The following is a 23,609-nucleotide window of genomic DNA, read 5'->3' as shown; positions in this document are numbered from 1 at the left end:
CACTACAGAACCACGCCAGACCCTGTCAACGTCCTTAGGACTGCAACTACTCCAGTTCATCATCCCCATATACCCCATCTACTACACCAAGCTTTGCTTTCTTTTGTCCGGGATATAAACCTGTTCAATTCCATCAACTACTTCTACATTAACTCTCTAACGCTACTCCCTACGCTCCTCTATTGTACACTCATCTATCATCTCCACACCTTCAAACACTAATCATATTTCTAACAGGTCATTCACCTTCCTTAAGCTTTCTGTCTCCCCTACCTGTTATGACCACATCATACTCTCCTTCAATACCCCACTGTCTCTTTTAAACCTACACATAGCTTCACCCTCTGTGTTTGATGCTAGTCTCAGCCAGAGAGACCAATAACTCCTCATTTCCACTTCTCATAATCCTCTAAACCAATGACTTTTCAGACATGACAATCAATAACAATTTCATATCATGGCCCTCACCTCCCAACTCTAGAGCACACACCACCTTACATCACATGTCAAAAGGGAAAATCTAGTCTACCTCTGCTCCTTTAACACTATCAACCACCCATACAGTCTCTTACTCAAACAAAGCAAAATCATACTCGCTTTTCCCTCACTCATGTCACCTCTGTCTTGCTCTCAATTAAATACCCCCAATGGACAACTCACCAAAACTCATCATAAAAACAGGCTCTTGCTCATCATCAAGTGATGAATTTAGAGCACTGGTGTTCGATCCTCACACTCCACCCAACCTATAACAAATGGAACAGAAACACTACCACTATAGCAAGCTCTGCTTCACAATTCCTCAAACACAACAGGACTCAACAATACCACACCAAACCCCAAGCACATACTAGCACCTTACTCCAAGACAGAAAACAGCCTAAATTTGCACTCCAACAACCGCACCAAATCACATCTCTTTCTTTTTCAGCAGGACAGTGCCTGCCCAGAGTGCATGACAACCATGCAAAGTTGCCCACATACACTCATCCCATTCGCCTGCCGTATCCTTACAACCACCTCCTTCTCTCCTGCCCTCCGCGTTGACTCATCCCTCAAATCACACCCCAAACACATGGGTGAGTGGGCAGGGAGACGATGTAAACCAGATGAGGGAGCGAAAGATGGGGGTGGAGGGAGAGAACAGGTGAGAGGGGCTAGGGGAGCTCATAGAGAATAGGCAGGAGAGATTGGGAGAACAAATGGACAAAGGAGAGTAGGCGGGAGGGAAGCACATAGACAACGGAAGGGAGTGGGAGGGGCTGAGGTTAGCACACCGACAGAGGGTGGACAGCTGAAGCACATGAACAACGGAGGGTGGAAGGGAGTTGGGGCAAGCACACAGAAAACAGAAGATGAGCAAGAGGGACAGGGGAAGCAAACGGAGAAGCACATGGACAACAGAGGACAGGGATAAATCGTTATGGAACAATAACAGAGGACAGTTCACAAGAGAGACAGTTGAAAAACACGGTACTCGTGTAGGGTGCCTAAACAAAAAGAAAAAAAGTAGCACTTGAAAAAGGGAGCAGCAGAAGGACACAGCAATGCATCCGTGGTCCCTTGGGAGGGACAAATACAAGAAGAGGAAGGAAAGCCTATGGCAGCCGACAAATTAGAAATCATGCAAATGTGAGCAACAATAATGCCAAGCAATGGTAAGCAATGAGAGGTCTCTAAGCCCACTGTAAGGTAGATAAATGTCTCACTACGGACATTGCATGCACTGTCTCAGGCGAGACCTAAAGAACACAACATTTCAATGACTTCAGTGCAGGTGGCAAAAATCAAAGAACACAGATGATAAAATATGCCAAAGTAGACACAATAATGTATAGATTATATAACTGAAATGCAACGGTCACCTACTATTCAAGCAAGACCAATAACGCCAGATGTCCAACTAAGAAACTCGATATTAATCTACTGAGTACCCCAGTTAGGCACCAGCTCCTTACTTTCAAGACTTCTGTAACAAACTGGTATCACACTACAACACCAAAGCTATCATCTTAGACTAATACTCAGCAAACAGAAGAAGCAAATGTTACACTGAGACACTTCCTAAATGAATCACACCCTGACAAAATTCCCATTGCTACCCTTCAACAAGGATTTAACAATTAGTGAAATCCATGCTCTTATGAAAGCGAACAGGCCTGTTAGCTGCCATTCAGATCCATCCACTCACCGAACATTCAAGACAATCCTACAGTCAACCTCTGAAGCTATCCCTGTGCAATGACCATAATCAATATTTTTTTCCACATGCCTTTTTCCAGAGTCCTCTAGAAAGCATACATAGATCCTCTAATCAAGAAATATAACATGGACCCAAAAGATCCCAAAAGCTACAGATCAATTTCAAATAGACAGTTCTTTGGTGAGCGAATTGAAAGAGCAGCATTCCTTCCCCTCTTACAAATTCTCGAAGTCAACAGGCTGCTGTCAGAACACCAAACAGGATTTTGCCTGGTAGAGGCACGGAGTCAGCACTGATCAGAACTTGCAGTTAAATAAAAAGAAATTACAAAAACAGCACAGTAGCACTCCTTCTTCTAAGCCCATTGAACCTTTAGACACGCTTTCTCAACAAAATGTACTCCTCAGACTAAAGGAAATCAGTATTAATAGAATAGTTCTTAACTTCAACGCATATGTAACATCATATTGATGGTCCTTCCACTTCAACGCCTTACAACATCAAAAGAGGAGTACCCCAAGAATCAATCACCACTACCCTCCTTTTCAACATATACATCAAATCACTGCCAAAGCTAATCACCATCTTTGAACTTGCCTACTACTACCACCACCACCACCACCATACAGACAACAGAGAGATAATAATCAAACTGAAAAACCATAAATACATACACAACACTCTAACCTCAACAAAAGCCTCAAAGCCACTGACCAGTAGATAATATTGAACCATCTTAAGCTAAATGCCTCAGGAAAAAGAAATATTTGCATATCTAAACTAGGAAAGTTATGACCTATGAACATCCTGATCGGGCATCTTAGGGCAACCGCTAAAAGTAGTAAAATAAGTATGAACTCTAGAAATCGTCATGGGTATGCCATCCTATATGAATACCTTAGACGACAAATGAACAAAGGTCACATTGTACACTATGCAGACACTTAAACAGATTTTTCCCAACCTAACATTTCCACAAGAGGTTCAAACAACTAAATCACTCATCCTCTCAAAACTAAATTATGCAAACAATCTCAATCAGTGAATCACACTTCAACTATGAGACGCCTCCAGAGACTTCAGAACTCAGCTGCAAGACAACTTTTACATATCAAAATATGAACACACATCACACCCTTCTTGAAGGCCCTCCACTTAATATGTATCACTGACAAAGCCATAAATGATAAAGGTTCATGAATCCACCAAATGAAAGAAAAAATATCCCTAAATACTTCCAACCAAAGATTTAACATTTCTGTCTAGTACTGTGACTTATTTTATGACTCCAGTTTTCTGGGGCTGAGACAGCAGGTGGCACGGTTTTTGCCCTGTATGCAGTCAAATTATGGAACTCCCTCCCTGCTAAAATAAGATCCAACAATAACAATCTGGAATTTAGAGGAAGGGTTACCAACCTGGAATTTCCAACTTGACCTATAGAACCTGTTTCTCAAAACTATATGCATGAGATTTCTGAGCTCTGTCCACAGAGAGAAGTCCTAGTCATCTTGCCACAATACATATGATTTTCCAGTTATTGCAATGTTTTTCCTATGTTCGTCAGCATTGGTTGTATGCATCTCCTGCTAAATGCTTACTTCCAAATCCCCAGTCCAAAATCTATTCATAGGTTTAAAACCCCAAACGTTGTGTCAATACTCAATAACCTACTTAATCCAGTCACCTCACCAACCTCATAACATGAATCAGATATTACCTCACTTCTAAGAATCATGCCTAAATGCATGGCAATGCTTAAAAAACAATCCTAACAAAATAACTACTGATCTAAAACTAACATTTGAGTCCTGGAGTAGTGTGCTTACAGCCATAAAGCACTTCAACACCTTGTCAGGGTTGAGACAAACTATATAAATGGGAATACAATACAAAAATAACAAGCATTGGCATAGCCTATAGGTCTCGCCTTTGGGACCTTATAAGTGTTTAGCCATGCAACCGTTGATGTTGTTGCACCAAGGATATTGTGCTGCATAACTAAATACTTATAAGGTCCCTAAAGCGAGACCTATTGGGTATGCCAATGCTTGTTGCTTCTAGGCTCTAGGTTTACTTAAAACCTTGAAATTCAATGTCTCAAATTCTACTTATTTGATTTTTGTCATTTTGGTCTTGTCTTTTTAATTAAATTAAGAGGTATAATTCTAATCCTGTGTGGAATATTTTTTGTGTGGCGTATTTACTGCTTTACTGTTTGAAGTGTTGCACAAATACTTTATGAAATGAGAAGAGAGGTACTTGCACGCCTTCGTATTCTGTTTTAAATGTTAACCAAGATCTGCGTGCATAAAGTGTATTGCCCACTGGTCCAAGGGCGTGTGAAGACAAATGAAGAAAAAGCGTCTCCCCACCAGGGAGACATCCCCATATTGCACCCCTTAATATGTCCAAATGAATGGATTTAACATGTTAAATAGATTCCAAACCAAAAATCAATCTGGATAATTTGATTAATGAAGGATTAATTTTGTCATCCTCATGGTATTCTTGTTAGGCACAAATGCATTAATAAATTCAGCTCCATATGGTAAAACATAATACATGCATCCTGGTATCACAATGTATCAGACCCAATGTATTTTGGGCAGGATTGGCCCTTCATCAGGGGAACTGTTAATCTCTGTGAAATGAAGTGCAAAAGGAAGCTGGGTTACCAACCATGCAGCACCAACACTAGTTGTCTATCTAGGTAGAAACTAGTTTCAAACTGAAAAATCTTTGCTTTGTCACTGCATCTGAAGTACAGTGTGCGCCAATGCATGTCCGATGAAAACATTCAGGGAAACATAAGCCTTCCCACACTCTGAAAAAGTCCAACAAGAATGCAGCAGGGGAGTGAATAATTAATGATGGTAGCTGGACAGTTAAGTAAATCCTGGTGATGTCTGGATAAGCATGTACATTTCTTTCCACCATGCCTGGCAAGTTTTAATAAATAAAAAGATAGACAGTGGCATCTGAACGGCAGAAGTAAATCTTTAGCCAGGGCTTCTGGATGTGTTGTTTCTGGTGCAGTTTCATAGATGAATGGCTCTGTACAAAGGAAAAGGGTTAGGAGCCACAGACTTCGGCTGAACCATGCTTTATCTAGGAAGCAAATACAGCCAGGAATGAAGAAGCCAGACAATTCAAGGTGACAACCAGAGAGCATTAAATTGCACATGTGCCAACAATGTAAGTGTGCGCTGCTGGTAACCAAAATCATTTCACACATACCCACACCACCCTAAACCTATAAAATCATTTAACCAATTCCCAAAGGATGGGTAAAACTTCACTAATGTACTGGAAAGATTCTGCTGTGGCGAAAATATTTTGTGATAACAAGGTGCAGGTAGGAAGATTCACAACTTACACAAACAAGTATGCAATATTTCCCAACCTGTAACTAGTCAGACAGAACATTTTCTCCTTGATTAGACGTGAGCATTAGCATTAGCATTTTGGTGAATGGCTGAAGTTAATGGTGTCAGGGAGTTCTGGTGATAGAGGATAAAGAGGATCTGATGGGGTTGACCTCTTAAGCTGAGATGGACAGAATAAACATGGGTCTTAAATCGGTCATCTATTTGAAAAGGACAGGAAAGAAGTACACGCAATCAGGCAGCACCGCTAAGGATTCCAGAGTCTCTCTGATAAAGTCTGGTTGTGTTTTGAGACCGGCTGATATTCACTAGGCAGGCCATTCAAAAAGAGATCTTGAAAAGTATATTTTTTCATCTAGGACAACAGTCACAGTACCATTTCTGCATATCTGAAGTAGCAAGATAAACATGCATTACACGCCACTGCTAACGCAAGCGTTGTCGTTTCTGGCTACTTTGTCTGACTTCCCTAAGACTTCAGCAGTTGGTTGAAGTCGCATTCTGAGCCGAATCAGTTTAAATACTCTAGAAATACCTAATCTTGACAGTGCGTCACTGCATTAGCTTAGTTACAAGACGAAAAAAAAACACCTTTGTCCATTCCAAACAGCAGTCAACCTGCATATGAGGAACATTATATTACCAATAAAAGCAGATCTCTAATTCTGCAAGTGCATGTTTAAGTTCTAAGCATTTTAATACTTTACCTCCAGTACCATACAATTTGCGCACTAAGCTGCTTAAAAGTTTTTTAACTGCTTAGTGGAGTGAAGTAGTTAAAGTTAGCACGCTGCACTGGAGTTTAAGCTGCGCACCTAAAAAGGTGAAACGCTAAGCTTAGATTTGTCAGGAACTCTGTCAATCATTAAAGGGCATAGGTTACAGAACTAGAACGGACACAACGTGTTCTCCAATCCGATGCGTATGCATACAGGTGGAACCAAGGGGACTATAAATCATATGGGGAATAAAAGCGAGCAACAGCAAATTTCCAAAAGACTTCTCATTAACTTGGTCACAGGAGGAGAATGGTGCTGTCAACCTAAACTCTAGGACTAGAAACGTTATTTTTAAAATGGAACTTAGATGTTGGAGACTAGCTCTAAGTAAACTGAATAAAACACACCGGGTGATAGTTCGAGACAGACTGCATCACCCCCTGCTTCTGTTTTCACTCCTATGTGTCCCTCTCTCTTCTGCAAACTGCTCCGATAATGGCTAAAAAAAGTCTCTGTTCTATACAAACACAATCAATGAACAAAAAAATGTTTTTAATGAAAAACTGCATACCCCAGTCCTCCTTTATTGTACGGAACTCGGTAATCGGTCCAAGTTAAAAAGTGAGTGCAAGCGGAAAAGCGAAAGTGATTGCGATCAAGCGAAAGTGAACGAGAGCACGGGGATGCGCTCTGTGGGGGTGAGGGGGAGCGAGGCGCTTGGCGAGGAATGCACGCAACGGCAAAAGCAGGCTGGCGAGTGGTGTGCGCGCACCATGACGAGAGAGGAAAGCCATATGACGCTTCTGCTCGTCATGGTGTGCGTAACTGCATGCTCCATGCCTGCCAAAAGCGTGTGGTAGCACTTTGAAAAAACACACACTAAATGTCTCGCCGAGCAGCGCATGTGCTGGCTCAGCGAGACCTAAAAATGGACCCCCATCAACTTTGCAAGGGCCTCTGGGTCAAAGGGTGGTGAAGTATTATATGGGTCTGGAGTCAGAGGGAAGCGAAATAACTTGTAATCGTCAAAAAGAAAGCTCAGCAGGAAGCCGGAAAACGGATAAGATATGGTAAGAATTATGTCAAGGTGAGCAGACTAAACAGGTGGTTTCTTTAGAATGGGCGAATCCACCACTATTCAGACGTAGTGGTGCAACATTCTCCTGAAATAATAATATGTTTATTTTTATATTAGTTACTTAGAGTGTGTGGTCTGATGATTCACCATGGGCGCAGTGCGGGTAGGGATGGGTCACCTCCCCATTGGCTAAGATTTATGTATTTAATTAGATATTCCACCGCCTGTGGCAAGACTGGCCAGAGAAACCCCCCTCCGGCATAATTAGTCCTTTATTATGTTATCAAAGAGGGTATCACGACCTTCCTCAATGACCATCCTTACTTTAATACCTTTGTTGTGAACAATGTGCTGCGTAATCGTGGCGGAGTGCTGTGGACACACACTAGATGTGAAAGGCTATTCTGATCTTGTTCAAAACTAGAAACAGCTCCTAGGTAAAGCTTCCTGCTTCTGCAGCCCGACTCGGACATCGTCACGTCTGTTATCTGTCTCAATGTAACGTTCACATGTCTTACCACTCTGGCCACCTGCTTATCACAATGGCTTTTGGACTTTGCTACTATGCAGTGGCAGTACATTGCTTAGCTTTAAGACTGCCAAATTCCCCTGTAGATTACATGTATGGAGGTCTGGCTGTTTCCATAACAAGGTTTTCTTTGAGTGGAGCAGGTTTGTCGGTGGTTGCAGTTAGGAAATAACACAACTTGGCCAGACCATACTGAGTTCTTATTATCCCTATGTCCTCGTTAGAGTCATTTACTTGCAGATCCAGCAAACACTAGGAAGTAGGAGCGGTCATGACATAAGCCCACCCCTCTTAGGGGTGGTATAAATTATGGCCAGGCCCACTTTTCTTTCTGATTTTGTTCCAGTATCATCACTGAAAGAGGAACATAGGAGCAGGATCTCTGATTGGCGGGAGCCTGCATCAATGCCAGATAAAAAACACTTCGCATTGTAGATCTGCCTTGGAAAGCATGCACCCTGTATCAGAGATCAAACGTTCATGCTCTGAGGGATTCTTTTCAGCACTCATTTCTACAGCATTTGAGAGAGGGCTGGAACTAGGTGTGTAGTCCTATTGATCCAGTGACAATGTTTTTTTGGTACATGGTTTTGTAGCCTCTGGAAGTGTTTTGCCTACACCATTTCTTGTCCCCTGCATTATAATTATGGGGAAACATAGAAAGTCTACATTTCTAGTCTAATCCTCTGAAAATGGGGACTTAAGATCCAGATCTCTTCATCATCATCAAGGAGTTCGCCCAACCCACCAGCAAGTCCACCAACATCCCTCCCTCACAATACCTCTGCGACAAACTCAACACCTTTTTCCACCACAAAATCAAGAGCATCTACAGCTTCGATGAAGACAATCAACACACTGAACCCTCACCAACCACCCCCCGACACCCTGAAGCCAGCGATCGACAACTGGACAGCCCTCACCACCAAAGACACACTGAAGACGATGAAGTCAATCCACTCCGGGGCCCCCACGGACCCCTGCCCCCACCACATTTTCAACAGAGCCACCAACACTATCGCACCCATGCTCCGCCACACCATCAACAGCTCCCTGGCAACCGCCTCGTTCCCTGGTGACTGGAAACACGGTGAGATCAACCCCTCCTGAAGAAACCCTCGGCGGACCCCACCGACCTCAAAAACTACAGACCCATCTCCCTGCTCCCGTTCCCAGTGAAAGTTATTGAGAAAGCCATCAACAGCCAACTCGCCACATTCATCGAAGAGCACACCATCTTCGACTCCTCCCAATCTGGCTCCAGAAAAAAAACACAGTATGGAAACAGCCTCCTCGTCGCAACAGACGACATCTGTAACTTACTGGACAAAGGAGAAACAGCAGCCCTCATCCTCCTCGTCCTCTCAGCGGCGTTCGATACAGTCTCTCAAACACTTTACACCTACCACCTGCAGAGTCCCCCAGGGGTCCTCCCTCGGTCCTTCGCTCTTCAACGTCTACATGGCTCCGCTCGCCCGATCGTCAGAACCTACAGAGTCAACATTGTGTCATACGCAGACAACACCCAACTCATACTCTCCCCATCCAACAAACCCAACACCGCCAGACACAACTTTTGAGAAGGCATGGAAGCCGTCGCCAAATGGATGAAAAACAGCTGCCTACAACTAAACACCATTCAGAAAAGGGGGTGGTGATGAACAGAGTGTCTGAATTAAGCAGACCACTCTTACCCAGTCCAAAGATCAGGGCTTGATCCATCACCGTTATTTAGCTCACTGCCCCATCCCAGCTCAGAACCTGGCTATATGCAAATTAGTCTGTCCCTGGCCCAGTGCATCATGGGAACAGGGCAGACCAAACTACCAAGCCAATTCTTCACCAGAAAGGATACAACTAAACACCAACAAAACGGAAGTACTCTTCATGGGCCCAAACCCCGATGCCTGGAATGACACCTGGTGACCCCCCTGCCCCCTCCCCCCCCCGCCCTCGGAAACCCGCCTACCCCACGGACCACACACGCAACCTGGGAATCATCCGGAACTCAGAGCTCGAAATGGACTGCCAGATCAACTCCGTCTCATCCTCCTGCTTCCACACCCTCTGCCTCCTACGTGAGACCTTCAAATGGATCCCCCTCTAACACAGAAAGACCGTCACTCACGCCCTGGTAACTACCAGGCTCGACTACGGCAATGCACTCTATGCCAGAATAAACAAAAACCTCACTTGCAAGCTACAGAACATCCAAAACATCGCCGCAAGACTGGTCCTCAACCTGCCAAGACACTGCCACATCTCTCAGCACCTGCGCACACTCCACTGGCTCCCCATCGAAGCTAGAGCCACCTTCAAGATGCTAACCAACGCTCACAAGGCCCTCCACGATACCGGACCAGCATACATGAACAACCAACTCAAATTCCACGCCGGCTGCTGCATTTTCAGCTAGTTCACCTGCGAGGACAAAGAGGCACAGAGCGCCAGGGAGTCGGTGCACCCGCCGTGGGTAAGTCTTGGAGGTGGGTGCTGTAAGAGGGAACGGTGACCCTAGGCAGGCGCGCCTTGTCCCCTGCACCTTCCCTTTGCGTGCGCTGTACGGTCGCCAAACAGCTAACGTATGCTTCTTTCCTACACCTGCCAATAACTTGGAATGTTTACCCACCTCATGTTTAGTTTATACCTACGTGGCTACAGCGGGAATTAACTTCAGCCTTCCCGGATCGTGAGTTTTGATACGTGGTTCACAAATTGAATATTTTCATTCCATTTGTTTTGTTTTTTATAATTCCTGACTTTTTGAGAGGGGGCGTAGATAGGCCTCTGCGGGGTAGGGGGTGCTGCTTCCAGGGGGAACCATTCTATCTCATGCCTTCCATTGGTGATGATGTGGTGGGGGGTCGTTTTGCCACTGCTTTGAGACTTCTATAGGGCGCGCGGGAGACAGCACTCAAACTCTCCTACTTCCTTACACCTAGCTGTGCCACTCTTTCCTTCGTAAATTGGGCCTCCTTGTTTCATCATGAGTTGCGCCTGACCAGCGCTCTGTCTGTGTTTACGTATGTGTTTTCGGTGTATAGCAGAGCGCCGCACACGTCACGTTTGCTATCATCTCATATTATGGTGGCGTTGCTGTACCCTGCACAGTAATTTTCCTAATCAAAAAAGGGTTACAGAAAAGTTGGATCATTGCTCCGCCAGCAAAGAAATAAACCTGAAAATTATCCTCTTTCTTTGGTCGCTGACGAATCACTGGTTAGTCCCTGCAAATTTGTAAACCATTTTGTGCGTAGCCGGCTTTGCTGAGCTAGCTAAAGCTGGATTCAATTATTCATGGGGACAGTTGATCGATGAAAGCGGGACGCATCTATCTCATGTTTTATCGCTGCCGGGCGTAGAGCAGTACCCCAAGTCTTACAATGCATAAAATATCACTGGAAGAAGAACAAGGAAGCGTTTTGTCCAAACTGTTTTGTTTTCTGTAACAAGCTGGCTCCGTGGAGCCGACGGGGGGAGGGAAAGAGAAAGTGCGCGATGCGCATGCTGCCAGCCTCCGGGGACAGGAAATGCGCGCGGCGCGTTCACATTTCCAGTCCGGCCTGCGCGTGCCCATCTCCTGTCTCCCTTGAGAGGCAAGTCAGCGACAATAGATCTTGCTGGCGACAGCGCTTTCACGCTGCATCACCAGGAGAGACCTAAAAATGGTGTTTGGATAAACAAAAACTTCATTATTGTGATATTGGAATAGTCTAACAGTACCAATCTGACTGTTACAACAAGAAAGTGTCAGTTCCAACACTAAGACCTCAGCAGGCAGAAATAAGAGCCGTTAAAGAACCAGAAGAACGATTTACTGAATAAGGAAACTTAGTCTTTAGACTTTTAAAAAGTTTCTCTTTTCTAGACCTGTTGGTCATTTACTTTATCCCCTCTGGGATTTACCTTTACTCCTCAAATCATTACAGGGTTTCCTTGTTGAGCGTCAAAACATGATAGAACTGAAGTGACTCACTTTAAAAGCAGTGTCCCTAGTAGCAATCACCTTGGCCAGAAGGAAGAGGGAATTGAGTGCTTCAGCGTGTAAATCTTTAGGCTTTTTTAGAAAATAGGATTATACTAAGAACTGATCCAAGTTTCTTGATGAAAGTTCACTCTATAACTCTCAGAGAACAGGAGATTTTTCTTCCTTCCTTTTTTTCTAACCCGTCTCCCAAGATTAGATATTGCTCAATTCCCTAGATTTGAAAAGGGTAACGATGGTGTACTTACATAGTACTAAAAGATTCAGGAAAACAGATAAGCTGTTTGTTACTTTTGGTGGAGCCAATCAGAGTGGCAAGGCATCTAGCATTTCCATAAGCAAATGGATTAGAGAAACCATTTTATCGGCTTCTGAGTCTGCCAACGTGACTCCTCCTACTAATATTGAGGGCAGACCTACAAGTGGTGTGGCTGACTCTTCAACAGGTTTTAAGGGGGTTTCTTTATCCAAGATCTGTCAGGTAGGAACCTGGGTAACTACTCACACTTTTCTCAGACATTATGGAAATCAGGTTTTGGGAGTGGTGGAGGATAGCTTTGGTCACAAAGTTTTGGAGTCAGTCATGAATGATTAAAATTCTTATTGCCTAGTTGTCTTACCTTTCCCTTTACTTTTTCAAACATTACTCTTTGGTTTTTTTTATCAGGAGGTTTTTGAGCAGTAACAGAAATTCTTGTGGTTCTTCAGTCAGTATAACAAGTAAATGACTGTGATGAGGACGCAGGGATAATGCCCTGGTTACTTATGGGTAAACTTCTTAATCTTTAGTCGTAGCATTCTTGTCAAGGTCGTTACGGCCCACCCTCCCCTCCCTTGAGCTTCTGGCTTTAAAAGGCTTTGTAGTTCAGGAAGACTGGTGGGTCTGGCCAAAACTTATACCACCCCTGAGGGGGATACGTTTATGTCATGTCCACTTTTACTTCCTAGTTTTGGTCCTGTAAATGAAGAGGGAGCACCTCACAAGTAAATGACTGTGACAAGGACGCTAAGGACTAAGAATAATTAAGTTAACTAGTAACTAACAACACATCAAGAATCCAAAAATTACGCAATAACAAGACAAAGAAGATTCCTGTTCTCACACTTGCAGATTTTCTACATGCAGTCAGGCGCTTTGGCTTGGCGCTCTGAAATCATACAAACGTGTTATCAGGGGAATGATCAGACTGGGCAGGGTGACAGGGAAGAGAGGGCAGAGTAAACAGATGACCGCCAACCTGCAGTAAATGAGGCGAGCAGAGAAACAGGGAAGAAAAAGATGTTAAAGAAACTGACAAAAAAAGAGAGGTTAGAAAGGGAGGTAAAAGAGGGTACAATGTGACGACGTACAGAGGAAAGAGACTCACAAAAAAGTAAATGAAAGAGAAGAGGAGATAATATGGCAGAGAGGTATAGAGAAGGCAGCAAAGATTGGCTTACGTGTCAAAGAGGAGAAAGCAATGAAATAGTAAGAAGAAAAGATAGACTGAAAAACGGCAGGAAAGAGAGGGCAGAGTGATAGAAAGGAATGGCAGGGAAGAGTCGGCAGAAAGTAAGGGACGAGGTGGCAGAATGGTTGGGAAGGGGGGCACAGCAACAGGGAAGAGAGGACAGAGTGAAGGGGAAGAAAGGACACAGTGACAAGGAAGAGGGGGTAGAGTGAGAGATAATAGTGACAGGGATAAGTGGAAAGAGTGACTTAAGTGAGGAGAGAATGACAGATCGTCGAATGATACGGAATAAAGGTCAGAAACATGGATGAACAAAGGACAAGAGTGACAAGTAGGGGAGAGTCATTGACATGGACGAGAGGGTGGAAATAGGAAGAAAGAGCGAAGTGACTTTGAAGAGAACACAACTGAGAGAGGATAGAGTGACAGTAAAAGGACCTGAGCTTTAAGTGAGCAGGGTCCTGTCGGTGCTCAGAACCGGCAGTTCTAAAATGCAGGTGCTGAGACTGGTCCATATCGGGCTCTTCATTCCTCAGGGTGGAAACAACAAATCTTAGCTTTGCAGCAGTGACATCCTTCACTGTCGTTGATGTAACTTCAAAGAGACTTGTTATAGTTCTTTTGCAGTCTCACCATTTCAGAACTGAAGCATTTTCAATATGCTATAACTACGAAGCCATACTTGTTGCTTATTTATGCTATGCAACTCACAATCATTAACAAATCCAATAGTACTGGCTTGTTGCGAGTGTAATTTTACTTGCTGTATTATATATCTGGATGTAATGACAGAAAAATGCCAGTCAGGCGGCACACTAAGCTAAGAATTGATTTTCAGTTTATGTGCTTTTAAGGCAAGCCCGTAATTATATAGGCCACGCCCCTTTGAGAGACCCCCAGTTTTTAGGTCTCGCCTGAGCCTGCGCATGAGCTGCTCTGGCGAGACATTTAGTGAGTGGGCTTTAAAAAGAAGACCACAGCTTTTTGTGTGGCATAGAGTATGCGGTTACGCACACAGTTAAGAACAGAGACGCCATCTGGCTTTCCTCTCGCGCGCCTCGCTCCGCCTCTCTGTCTTGCTCGCGCGTCAATGCCCCTCCCCCACAACAGAGAGCGTCTCATGGCCGCGGGTCTTGTTGCTCATTCTCTCTGGCTCCCTTTTTTGTCGCCCTGCCCTTTGCTTAGTCACTATACATGTCTTCTGTTTCATGCTCCCCCTCTGCCCTTTCTGTCCTGAGGGCAGTTTACTTGGCAGTGGAAGACGGTACTTGAAGGTAATCAGCAGAAGTCCTTCCCAAGCTGCCCTCGTGTCCTTGTCATTCCTCTCTCTACCTGTACTGGAGCTCGAAGCCATCTCCTCTGTGTTCGGCTCCGTTCCGATTACCTCTGAGTCCTCCACATCACCTGTTCTTTCACTCTCGCTTTCTCGTTATATGCCCATATACATCTCCCTTCATTTTCCTCCACTTCTCCCAGGTCTTGTGCTGTCACCTTTTTTTGATCAATCCATCAAGTCCCATCCTTACTTTCTCTACCTTCTCTTTTTGACACCCTGTTGCTCTGTGCTTTGTTTCCACAGCGTAATGTCACTTTTGTCCCTGTTTTGATTTCCTTCTTTTCCTTTTGCTGTGTCCTTTTGCTCTTCATTTTAGCCAGGTTTCCACTGTTGCTACATCTCCGGTTTAGCCTATTCTTTCCTCAATTACTCTCTCCTTCCTACATCTCCTCCTCCCTTCTCCATACCGCATCTTTTACATTCTGACATCTCCCTTCTCCTTCCTGTTCTCTCCTTTGAGTCTCTTTATTTCTTCACTGTTGGCTTCTTTTCCATTTCACTCCCTCAGCTGTTCACTAGATCTCCCACCTAGAGCTTTCTCTTCCTCGGCTGATGCATGCTCCTCCCTTACTCTCCCTTCTTCTGCCCGCACCTCCTTCCCCGCTGCTCCATTCTGATTACCTGTGTCCTCCACATCACCCATTCTTTCACTCTTGTTTTCTCGTTACATGCCCATATACCTCTCTCTTCATTTTCCTCCACTTCTCCCAGGTCTTGTGCTGTCACCTTTTTTTGATCATTCCATCAAGTCCCATCCTTACTTTCTCTACCTTCTCTTTTTGACACCCTGCTGCTCTGTGCTTTGTTTCCGCAGCGCAATCATACTTTTGTCCCTATTTTGATTTCCCTTCTTTTCCTTTCCCTTCTTTTCCTTTTGCTGTGTACTTTTGCTCTTCATTTTAGCCAGGTTTCCACTGTTGCTACAGCTCCGGTTTAGCTGATTCTTTCCTCAATTACTCTCTCCTTCGTACATCTCCTCCTCCCTCCTCCATACCGCATCTTTTACATTCTGACATCTTCCTTCTCCTTCCTCGTTCTCTCCGAGTCTCTACGTCTTCACTGTTGGCTTCTTTTCCATTTCACTCCCTCAGCCGTTCACTAGATCTCCCACCTAGAGCTTTCTCCCCCTCGGCTGACGCCTGCTCCTCCCTTACTCTCCCTTCTCCTGTCCTCAATTTCGGAGAGCAACGAGTAAATCAGCAAACAAAGCCCTTTGGTAGGAGGATGCTGTAGCTACAGGAGCTCTCCCCGCAGCTGTAGTTCCAGCTCCACCACCTGGGAAATAAAACTTGAAAACCTGTTTCTCTTAAGTAAACAAAGCATAGGCCTATCAGGAGCATACCAACTGAGTAATGTTTACTCTTCGCTGAATATGTCAAACGATTGCTGCATTGATGGAATCCATTAAAAACAAGCATTGGCATAGCCAATAGGTCTCGCCTTTGGGACCTTATAAGTGTTTAGCCATGCAACAGTTGGTGCTGTTGCACCAAGGAAATTGTGCTGCATAACTAAATACTAATAAGGTCCCAAAGGCGAGACCTATTGGCTATGCCAATGCTTGTTTTGTCTTCTCACTTAAAGCCCTGAAGAGGGGACACAGTGGCATATGGAAGCTAAGGAAAAATTACAAGAGATTAAGGTGTGGTAGGGAAGAGAGAACTGAGTGTCGAGAAACAGGACAGGAAAGAGAGAGCAGGATGACAGGGAAGAAAGAGCAGGATGACAGGGAAGAGAGCGCCGACCGTGACATAGGGAAGAGACGGATCCAACCATCTGTGGATGCGCCCATGCTTTATAGGGGTATGAATCCTGGCCGCAGGTACCCGAGTTACTCTAAAGTTTTTACAGTGCTACAGATGTTAATCTAGATAACTGGCGTATAGGCAAAGAGCAGCTGTGGACTTCAGCCTTACAGCAGACTATATTCTGCACGTTTTTGATTTATGTTGTTCATACACTTCCTTATCGTTGTATTAATTCCCTTTGGTCTCTGCCCTTTATCAGTTTCACCCTTCCCTCTTTCCTGTCCTACCGCCGCTTTTTAAGAGGGTTTGGATCAGCTCAGAATGTTAGTCATCCTTAACCACACACTGTGCGAAGCCGATCTCATGTGCAGACAACAGTAACAACTAGTCTACCTTTATAATACAGACTGGAGCTGGCAAAGTGTCTAATGACAACAAATTCAACACTGACTGGTGGACTCATCGAAAGGGTACACGTTCACTTATCAATGAACGGCAGATCAAAGCTTAAAATATTTAACAATTGTTTCCCGATCCCCAAATATTGCAGCGACCCTCCCCATTGGGCAACCAAAAAAGGTGCCTTCGAGCGATGACAACCACGTCACTACCCACGGGACACCTAATCTTCTCCACCACTTCCCCACAGTGACAGCTCACCTGTGTCTTCAAGCCCAAAAGCTAGAAAGGCAACTGGCGTCCGAAGCACACGCTTCCGGTGAAGGAGTGCTGTGTGGGAATGGACAGGCTCACTGGTGCGCTAACCCTTCAGTTGGTATTGTGGGCGCCATCTTTAGTTGGGCAGAAGTGGCCTCGGAATGAACGATTGTTGTTCTCGCACAGTGTTTGAATGGGAAAACACTATTTGTTTTTGTTCTGCAAGCAACAAATAAACCTCTATTGCTAGATTGACCAGATTTTCAAAGCCATAAACCGCAACATTCTACCGACACAGGAGGAACATAATCATATCCTTCTTCGACCTGGTCTACAATAACACAAATGATAGATACATTGTTATACGCATGTTACTTTTATATTAACAGCGATACCCATTGGAAAAGCATTAGATAGGCATTTTTGTGGTAAGCACAAGTGGAATTAAATACAAATGTTCTGATCCATATTAATTTACATACATGGGTATAACATCATGAAACGACTGACTAAACAAATACAGGATTAGGATTGTAAAAATGGAAATGGACTACTCCAGTGGCACCGCTGACATGATTTGTCCGGTCTCTTTCTAGTCCTTGTTTTTATTGTCACTCAAGTTTTGCAGCCAGGTTTCAAAATAACGTTTTTGGAATTGTTTTTAAAAAGGCATATGTCACAAATCTAATGTGTGCTGTGTGGCATGTTGCATGTCAAACTCAGCTGATACCCTTGCGAGTGAAGAAGAGAGACGAGAGCAGTTGTTTTATACATGAAAAAGATGCCTACCTAACCTTCCCTCAATCGTTTTTAAAATTACACATGCCGCAAAACTAAGGCATGCTAACGTTTGCTGTGTGGCACGTTACATGTCAAAACTCAGTTGCTACCGCCTTCTCAGAGGGAAGAAGAGAGATGGAGCAGTTGTTTTATATAAAAAGATGCCTGCCTTTTCAGCGCCCTTTACGCAATATCACCTGATAGGAAATGCAAAGAAAACAAGCATTGCCAAAGCCAAATAGGCTTCGCATATGAGCTATTGGCTTTGTACAATTATATTAGCTATGTTGTACACTTGGGGTCCCATCACATGTTGGCACTGCGCTCCCGTACAATTGGAGGTCAGTGGCGGAAATAGGGTATTGGTTGGCCCGAACAATAACTTGCAGGGTAAACAAGGCTGTGGTTCAGGAAGAGAACAGTAGTTCCCAACTCCCAGGGAGGACATCGTACAGTCTTACAGAAAGGTTAATATAGCCACGTGCAAGCCCACCAAGCAGGAGGGCTTGGTTCAACTCAATTTGTATCTAATAGAAGGGCTTAGGAAGTTAGGTATGGCCTCTTCTGTGCAAAGACCACATGGTATCCCGATAGGGACGGGGCACACACCTATCAGAGGTAGATAGGGAAGCGGTCCTACTAAAAGGACGGTAACGACAGGTTGCAGAAGGTTATAGGGCCTGCAATAACGTGAAGGGTAACAAATCTGTGATCAAGGAAAGAACAGTATATCCCCTCCCGGAGAGTCCATCTCATTCCAACAGATAAGAATTAAAGCCATGGACAAGCCCACCAAGCTCGAGGGCATGGTTCAACTCTAATTCAGTATGAAATATGACGGGTTAGGTACATTGGAGCGGCCTTTTTTGTGTACACACATGGTCCCCCGATAGGGACGGGCCCACCTGTCAGAGGTAGCTAAGGAGATGGTCTTCCTAGAATGAGTAAAGGTCAACAAAGAGGATGGGGTGCACCTGTCATAGGTGGGCATGGATCCTTTCTTACTGGACATTAGTGAAGTGTTGGAAACAGCAGGTTGCAAGTGAAGGAAACAGAGACCTTGATGGAGGGCTCTGTGACGGTGGTCACATCCAGAGCTTTGACAGAGTTACAGGGTGATCCAGAGGTGGAAGGGTACAGCAGCGTACCTCTTCTGGAGCACAATAGGGGTGCCTGTGCCAAACCCAAGGAGTCTTTACGGCAGGACCGTGAAGAAAGAATCGTCGGCACCCCGCTAGTCCTTTGGCGGGTGGAAGCCTGAGTAACTGGGGGCTTGCCTTGTAAGGCTCCGTCCTGTAAAGGGGTGTAAGTAAAGTGGTGGACCAATGGTTCACGGTATTCTCCTCATAACTGGTAGCACCAATTGGATTGACCACAGTGCAATTTGGCTCTTCAGGCAGGCAAGGCAGCATAGGTCAGTCACCGCTGCCAGCCCTTGGATGGCCTGTAATTTAACCCACCATGTTGCATACTTTTGTATGGAATAAAACTGAAGCAATGTTTTCCCAACAACGAATTATGTTGTGTATTTATTATTACATTGTGCATGCTAAGTTTGCAAAGGGTGGGGAGTGTTGCCTATATAGGCACTATGCACATGGCTGAAAGCTGGGTGGTGGGGGAGTGCTATGATACCTCCAGCACTAAACACGAGGAGCAGTGATCAGTTTTCTTGGTAATCATTCTCTACACCCAAAAAGTTTATTTATCTTAAGTCTGATATTAAGTTTGCCGTGTTAGCCCCTCATGAAGACAGCTCCAAAAAAGGCCATGCAGAGCAGGGAGTCTGCATCTTTGAAGCACTTTGAAACCCTTTAGGTGACTTTTGGGGGCTTTCTTCTGGCGGATGGGTTGGGGCAAGCAGTGAAGTAGAAGGTGTTGTAACCTTCCAGCACACCAACTGAGTTGCAAAGTACTTTACAGTGCAATCTCATACAGGTTTGTGAACCTGTCCCAGCACAGATGTAGTCCAGCATCATCCCCAACAAACATTCTAAACAACACCTTAAGTACATGGAATGGAAACACCATTCTAAATCTACACCCCACATTCTACTTACATAATTATATAAAGGAACCTCATTAGTACACAACCCTTCTCTTTCCACATAACAAATTATTAAAACAATGAAAACAGCGATATACAGTTAAAGGATACAGATACATATAATATATCCAGCTAACAGCAATACATCTAACACTGCAAATGTAATCTTCTAACTTCTTAGGTTTCCTTATATTTCTGCCAGTGGCACTTGTCCTTCCGCCGTCTGTGCAGTCACTCTGATCACCACCATCCACTACTTCACTATTCACCTCTGTCATCTCCACACTCTCTTGATACCTCCTGCTTCTTTTCCTTGTTCACCACAACACCCCCTTCGTCTTGCTCTTCTTGATCCATTACATTCTCCTCAACACCAGCAACACTATCAATCCACCAGTACTTATTACAGAAAGAGTGTGTTCCATCTAGGGTCAGGTTCATGCACACCATGCCCAATTTCTTTAACCCTAACCAATCTACTCATGTGACAAGTACTGCCATCTTCACTGTATTTTCCATTAATTTCACAACCCTGACTGGACTGCTAAACTTACTTTGCCTCTGAGGCACACTCTTAGCAGATTTCAGTTGAAATACATCCTCTTCCTTTCCTGGGATGCTAGAATACACTTTCTAACTTCCTCAGCATTCCATGACACTATTTCTCCCTCTAATAATCCACCACAGATTAGCTTTAGAGTGTGCCTGCGTCCTCTCATATGCCAAAATGACTTTCTCCTACTGACTCATAAACGGTGACGCTATGTGTTCATACCATTTTCCTTAATTCAGTCTCCCAATTTTTCCTTCCTTGACTAGCTAACTGCAAAATACCTTTTATATTTCTGTTTGCCCTCTCCACAACAACATTACCCATAGGGTGATAAAGTGCTGTGTATTTCTGTGTAATACCAGCAACTTCCATGAACATCTCTATTTCCTCCAATTTAAATTAGACACCATTGTCCATAAGCACAGAAGAAGGGAAACCCTCTCAAAAATATTGAATTCAAGAATTCAATAAAAGATTTAGTATCCACTTTTTCCACCACTTCTACTTCAAGCTATTTAGAGAACAAATCCATTAACACTGAAATATATTTACTTCCATCGCTCCACACTATTGGACCCATGATATACCGCGCCACTTCCTCCCAGGGCAAAATGGGACCCCCCCAATGAACTCAAAGGAGGGTTGAATGTTTTCAAAGACTTATCAGCTCTTTCACATTCCATGCATGAGCTTACAAATCTATTTCAGCATCGATCTTAGGCCACCAATACAATGCTTTAATGTTGCATTTTCTACGTGTAATGCCCGCATGTCCTTCATGGCACAACATAATCTTGCTCCCGATACTTCACAGGGAAATAACTTTGTCACCCCTTACCACAAACATACCTTCCAATCCCAATTCATCTCTAATCTCCCAAAACGCTTTCATTTCGCCATGGATCTCTGTCTTCACACAATCTCCCTGACCCCTCACAACTTTACTCTTGACTGAATTCAATACATCGTCCTCCTTGGACACTACTATCCATTCAACCTTCTGCAAACTTTTGGTTTCTCCAATAATAAAAATCCTCACCATGCGTACTTAATTCCTAGGGTTATTATCCACTTCCCTAAGAGGTAAGGATGATTTGCTCAAGAAATCTGCTGTAAAAGTTTTCCTTCCTGGAACTTATTGTACTTCATACAAGAAATCTTGTAACCTCATGGATGGTCTAGCAATATGTGCAGTGGCTCTAGGTAAACCCTCTGTAGTCAACAATTTAATCAACGGCTTATGATCAGAGCAGACAATGAATTTTATACCCCACAAGAATTTACAAAAACGTTCAAGAGCCCACACAGAACGACTCTTCTATCACAGAGTACTTCTCCTCCGTGGGTTATGTTATGTTATGTTAATTTCGATTTATATAGCGCCAAATCACCGACAGGTCTCTTAGCGCTTGCTTTGGGAACCCGTCCTGGCTTTCCCTGCGAGATAACCCCTACTGGGCAATCCCAAGGTGAAGACCAGGCATCCCATCGCGGTGAGGCCTTAGTGGACATTAAGCAAGCTATTGCCCAGAGTTGCAGAGTGTGAACCCATGATTCGAGTAGGCACCGAGGCGAGAATTATCGAGTCCGTGGACATTTTGAGCTCAAGACCCTGCCGCGTCAGGAATTGAACCCTGGTCCCGGGTCTGACCTCTGCATCAGGGTCTGCCTCCTCTAACCAGTGAGCCACACTTCTCCTGGGTGTGAGTGACCTAGACAAAAAAGCAATAACCACTTCACATCCATTCTTCATTTTTTTAGTAAGTACACTCCCTAACTCTTTCCCACTTGCATCCTTTGTGACAAACGTTTCCACAGTAGGATCGAAACCTCCTTGCAAGGTGGGTGCACTTTCAGCTGCTTGTTTTATTTCCACAAAGGAATTCTGGCATTGAAGAGACCACTCAATCTTGCTCTTACTCCTAAGTAACATGCGCATCACATCTGTTTTTTTCTGAAAAATGTTCTACAAATTTGGAGTAGAACTCCGCTAACCCAAAAAATGAACAAAGTTCATCTTTGTTTTTCGGAGAAGGTGCTTTACTAATAGCCTCTACCCATTTCTGTTTGGGTTTAAATCCTTTATCACTAATTTCATGATATAAATATGTGACCATGCGCTCTGCTAATTTGCATTTATTGATTCCTGCAGTAAGCCCTTTTTCTTTTAAAATACTCACCATGATGTCTCCCACTCTTCCTCATGATACGTATGACATCCTAAAAAAATGTTACATCACTAATATGTTCAAATAATTGCGTCATGAGCCTTTGAAAAAACGCTGTTGCAGACTCAAGGCCAAATGTCATGCATTGGAATTAGTAGCATCCAAATGGCATGCAGAACGCGGCACAGTCTTTACTGCCAGGATCCAGTACCACCTGGTGGTATCCGGCAGAAAAATCCAAGGTCGAAAACCACTTGGCGCTACTAGTGAGTGACAACATTTCATCAATGCATGGTAATGTAAACTGGTCCACAATTATGTGGTAGTTAAGCACTCAGAAGTCCACACATAAACAAACTTTGCCATTAGCTCGCCTGGCTACAACTAAATCCATTCAGAAGCCTCTACAGGCTCAATAATGTGGGTTTCAATAAGTTTGTAAAATTCCAGTTTTACTTTCTCACTCACAATTAATGATAAGTTGCGTGGTTTATGTATTTTAGGAATGGCATCACGTCTCAATCTTGTTTTGTGTGCAAACCCCTTTAATTTTCCACTTTTTCAACTGAATACCAGCTGGGAATTCACCCAACACCCCTTTCCTAGTGTCCTCAGCCTCACATGCAACCAACACCTGCCCCGGACTATTAGGATCTAAGATAATGCTAAGCTCTGATTCTTCCATCCTACAACAGATGGACAGTCTTTAGCCACATACAAATTACACATAGCATGTCCATTCTTAAATCTGAATATTAACTGTCTCATGCCCAGCATATCAATATTATCTCCGGTATAACTCTCCGGATTAATATCTGCTGGTTCCAAATGTTCCCCAAAACTCTAATGAAATGATTCTGCCACACACTTTCTGCAATATTTGTATACGGAAAACCTGAATCCGCTGCCACTTGTATCACTATTCCACTGAAAGAGATCCAACACAGGGGTTTATTTTCTCCATCC

General features: G+C 44.0%; 1 protein-coding gene across 8 annotated transcripts in view; it reads right to left on the bottom strand.

The window, feature by feature from the left end:
• The window catches only part of PLA2G6 (phospholipase A2 group VI), a 593,695-nt gene that overhangs the window by 347,420 nt on the left and 222,666 nt on the right, over window positions 1-23,609 (bottom strand). For 2 of the 8 annotated variants that reach the window (XM_078683772.1, XM_078683809.1), the window contains exon 1: window positions 17,099-17,198. The exons of the other annotated variants lie outside the window; for them this stretch is intronic. The gene's annotated coding sequence lies outside the window, so the exon portion shown is untranslated. Of the gene's footprint in view, window positions 1-17,098; window positions 17,199-23,609 lie in introns of those variants that run through there. 8 annotated transcript variants of the gene reach the window in all.

The sequence above is a fragment of the Lissotriton helveticus genome, chromosome 1_1 (genome assembly GCF_964261635.1).
Source record: "Lissotriton helveticus chromosome 1_1, aLisHel1.1, whole genome shotgun sequence".
NCBI classification, from domain to species: domain Eukaryota; kingdom Metazoa; phylum Chordata; class Amphibia; order Caudata; family Salamandridae; genus Lissotriton; species Lissotriton helveticus.
Note: the sequence above shows the minus strand (reverse complement) of the source record. Positions and strands in the feature narration are given on the sequence as shown.